Source organism: Phalangium opilio, unplaced genomic scaffold (genome assembly GCF_054372755.1).
Source record: "Phalangium opilio isolate 3A_F unplaced genomic scaffold, DU_Popi_V2 ptg000082l_1, whole genome shotgun sequence".
In the NCBI taxonomy this organism is placed as follows: Eukaryota; Metazoa; Arthropoda; class Arachnida; order Opiliones; family Phalangiidae; genus Phalangium; species Phalangium opilio.
In genome coordinates, this window is record NW_028324189.1 from 14295201 (window position 1) to 14299664 (window position 4464).

A 4464-nucleotide genomic window follows, 5' to 3' on the forward strand; every position below is an offset into this window, starting at 1 on the left:
CAAAAATTAAATGGTCGTCAGGTATTGTGGAAAAACTTTGACTTTTTACGTTACATCTGAGATCTCACAACACCGCTCCCGGATGGGCTCGAACCACCAACCTTTCTTTTAACAGCTGAACGCGCTAACCATTGAGCCAAGGAAGCTCAGAAAATAAATGGCCGTCAGGTATTGTGGAAAAACTTTGGCTTTTTACGTTACATTTGAAACTTCACAACACCGCACCCGGGTGGAATCGAACCTCCAACCTTTCGGTTAACATCCGAACGCGCTAACCATGGAGCCAAGGAAGCTCAGGAATGAAATGGTCGTCAGGTATTGTGGAAAAACTTTGGCTTTTTACGTTACATTTGAGACTTCACAACACCGCTCTCGGGTGGGCTCGAACCACCAACCTTCTTGTTAACATACGAACGCGCTAACCATGGAGCCAAGGAAGCTCAGAAATGAAATGGTCGTCAGGTATTGTGGAAAAACTTTGACTTTCTACATCACATCTGAGACCTCACAACACCGCTCACGGATGGGCTCGAACCACCAACCTTTCGGTTACCAGCCGAACGCGCTAACCATTGCGCCACGGAAGCCCAAAAATTACATGGTCGTCAAGTATTGTGGAAAAACATTGGCTTTTTACGTTACATTTGAGATCTTAAAACACCGCTCCCGGGTGGGCTCGAACCACCAGTCTTTTGAATAACAGCTGAACGCGCTAACCATTGCGCCACGGAAGCCCGAAAATTAAACGGTCGTCAGGTATTGTGGAAAAACTTTGGCTTTTTACGTTACATTTAAGACTTCACAACACCGCTCCCGGGTGGGCTCGAACCACCGACCTTTTGGTTAACATCCGAACGCGCTGACCATGAAGCCAAGGAAGCACAGGAATGAAATGGTCGTCCGGTATTGTGGAAATACTCTGACATTTTACGTTACATCTGAGACCTCACAACACCGCTCCCGGATGGGCTCGAACCATCAACCTTTCGGTTAACAGCCGAACGCGCTAACCATTGCGCAATGGAAGCCCAAAAATTAAATGTTCGTCAGGTATTGTGGAAAAACTTTGGATTTTTACGTTACATTTGAGATCTCACAACACCGCTCCCGGTTGGGCTCGAACCACCAACCTTTCGATTAACAGGCGAACGCGCTAACCATTGAGCCATGAAAGCTAAGAAAACATATGGTTGTCAGGTATCATGGAAAAATTTTGGATTTTTACGTTTTATTTGAGATCTCACAACACCGCTCCCGAGTGGGCTCGAACCACCAACCTTTCTATTAACAGCTGAACGCGCTAACCATTGCGCAACGGAACCCCAAAAATTAACTGTTCGTCAGGTATTGTGGAAAAACTTTGAATTTTTACGTTACATTTGAGATCTCACAACACCGCTCCCGGTTGGGCTCGAACCACCAACCTTTCGATTAACAGCCGAACGCGCTAACCATTGGGCCATGGAAGCTCAGAAAATAAATGGTCGTCAGGTATTGTGGAAAAACTTTGGATTTTTACGTTACATTTGAGATCTCACAACATCGCTCCCGAGTGGGCTCGAACCACCAATCTTTCGGTTAACAGCCGAACGCGCTGACCATTGCGCAACGGAAGCCCAAAAATTAAATGTTCGTCAGGTATTGTGGAAAAATTTTGGATTTTTACGTTACATTTGAGATCTCACAACACCGCTCCCGGGTGGGCCCGAACCACCAACCTTTTGTTGAACATAAGAACGCGCTAACCATGGAGCCAAAGAAGCAAAAAATTAAATGGTCGTCAGGTATTATGGAAAAACTTTGACTTTTTACGTCACATCTGGGACCTCACAACACCGCACCCGGATGGGCTCGAACCACCAACCTTTCGGTTAACAGCCGAACGCGCTAACCATTGCGCCACGGAATCCCGAAAATGATATGGTCGTCAGGTATTGTGGAAAAACTTTGGATTTTACAATACATCTAAGACCTCTTAACACCGCTCCCGGATGGGCTCGAACCACCAACCTTCCGGTTAACAGCCGAACGCGCTAACCATTGCGCAACGGAAGCCCAAAAATCAAATGTTCGTCAGGTATTGTGGAAAAACTTTGGATTTTTACGTTACATTTGAGATCTCACAACACCGCTCCCGGGTGGGCTCGAACCACCAACCTTTCTGTTAACAGCCGAACGCACTAACCAAATGTAACGTAAAAATCCAAAGTTTTTCCACAATACCTGACGGCCATTTATTTTCTGAGCTTCCATGTCTCAATGGTTAGCGCGTTCGTCTGTCAATCGAAAGGTTGGTGGTTCGAGCCCATCCGGGAGCGGTGTTGTGAGATATCAGATGTAACGTAAAAAGTCAAAGTTTTTTCCACAATACCTGACGACCATTTAATTTTTGGGCTTCCTTGGCTCCATGGTTAGCGCGTTCGGATGTTAAAGAAAAGGTTGGTGGTTCAGGGCCACCCGGGTGCGGTGTTGTGAAGTTTCAAATGTAACGTAAAAAGCCAAAGTTTTTCCACAATACCTGACGAACATTTAATTTTTGGGCTTCCGTGTTGCAATGGTTAGCGCGTTCAGCTGTTAATCGAAAGGTTGGTGGTTCGAGCCCACCCGGGAGCAGTGTTGTTAGGTCTCAGATGTGACGTAAAAAGTCAAAGTTTTTCCACAATACCTGACGACCATTTATTTTCTGAGCTTCCATGTCTCAATGGTTAGCGCGTTCGGCTGTTAACCGAAAGGTTGGTGGTTCGAGCCCACCCGGGAGCGGTGTTGTGAGATCTCAAATGAAATGTAAAAATCCAAAGTTTTTCCACAATACCTGACGAACATTTAATTTTTGGGCTTCCGTTGCGCAATGGTTAGCGCGTTCGGCTGTTAACCGAAAGGTTGGTGGTTCGAGCCCATCCGGGAGCGGTGTTGTGAGGTCCCAGATGTGACGTAAAAACTCAAAGTTTTTCCACAATACTTGACGACCATTTCATTTTTGAGCTTCTTTGGCTCCATGGTTAGCGCGTTCGGATGTTCAACAAAAGGTTGGTGGTTTGGGCCCACCCGGGTGCGGTGTTGTGAAGTTTCAAATGTAACGTAAAAAGCCAAAGTTTTTCCACAATACCTGATGAACATTTAATTTTTCGTCTTCCGTTGCGCAATGGTTAGCGCGTTCGGCTGTTAACCGAAAGTTTGGTGGTTCAAGCCCACCCGGGAGCGGTGTTGTGAAGTTTCAAATGTAACGTAAAAAGCCAAAGTTTTTCCACAATACCTGATGAACATTTAATTTTTCGTCTTTCGTTGCGCAATGGTTATCGCGTTCGGCTGTTAACCGAAAGTTTGGTGGTTCGAGATCTCAAATGTAACGTAAAAAGTCAAAGTTTTTCCACAATACCTGACGACCATTTCATTCCTGAGCTTCCTTGGCTCCATGGTTAGCGCGTTCGGATGTTAACCAAAAGGTTGGTGGTTCAAGCCCACCCGGGAGCGGTGTTGTGGAATCTTAAATGTAACGTAAAAAGCCAAAGTTTTTCCACAATACCTGACGAACATTTAATTTTTGGGGTTCCGTTGCGCAATGGTTAGCGCGTTCAGCTGTTAATAGAAAGGTTGGTGGTTCGAGCCCACTCGGGAGCGGTGTTGTGAGATCTCAAATAAAACTTAAAAATCCAAAGTTTTTCCCCGATACCTGACAACCATATGTTTTCTGAGCTTTCATGGCTCAATGGTTAGCGCGTTCGGCTGTTAATCGAAAGGTTGGTGGTTCGAGCCCAACCGGGAGCGGTGTTGTGAGATCTCAGATGTAACGTAAAAATTCAAAGTTTTTCCACAATACCTGACGAACATTTAATTTTTGGGCTTCCGTTGCGCAATGGTTAGCGCGTTCAGCTGTTAAAAGAAAGTTTGGTGGTTCGAGCCCATCCGGGAGCGGTGTTGTGAGATCTCAGATGTAACGTAAAAAGTCAAAGTTTTTTCCACAATACCTGACGACCATTTAATTTTTGGGCTTCCTTGGCTCCATGGTTAGCGCGTTCGGATGTTAACCGCAGTGGCGTCGCTAGACCTTTTTTGGGGGGCTATAGCCCCCCCAAATTTCAATCTTAGCCCCCCAAAATAATCTGAAAACCCTGCCAAAAAATGCTTGTAGCCCCACCAAATATTTGAAAGCAATATATAAAATATTATATTGATAGATTCGTTAAGTTTCATCTATGAAGAGATGAACTTCAATCTCAAACATTATAATTTTGAAGGGAAAAATCCCTCTACTATCCGCGAATGAACAAAAAACAAAAAAAAAGAGCAGAACATTCAACAGATGGAGACATGTATCACGTCTTTCGAAAGGAGTCCCGGTAGTGGTGACTTAGCAAGCAAACCGAAACTAAAACTTAAAACAAAAACAACCCTATTCACTCACAAACTAGCATTGTAGAATCCAACGAATACAAAGTATAGATTAGCCATCTAGTTTTTTTCGCC

The 4464-nt window shown here is 44.8% G+C and overlaps 1 non-coding gene across 1 annotated transcript; it reads right to left on the reverse strand.

Moving 5' to 3' along the window:
- Positions 1 to 514: 514 nt before the first annotated feature.
- On the reverse strand, positions 515 to 587 carry TRNAT-GGU (transfer RNA threonine (anticodon GGU)). The gene has a single exon. It is a non-coding gene; the product is annotated as a tRNA-Thr (tRNA).
- Between the last annotated feature and the right edge of the window lie 3877 nt (positions 588 to 4464).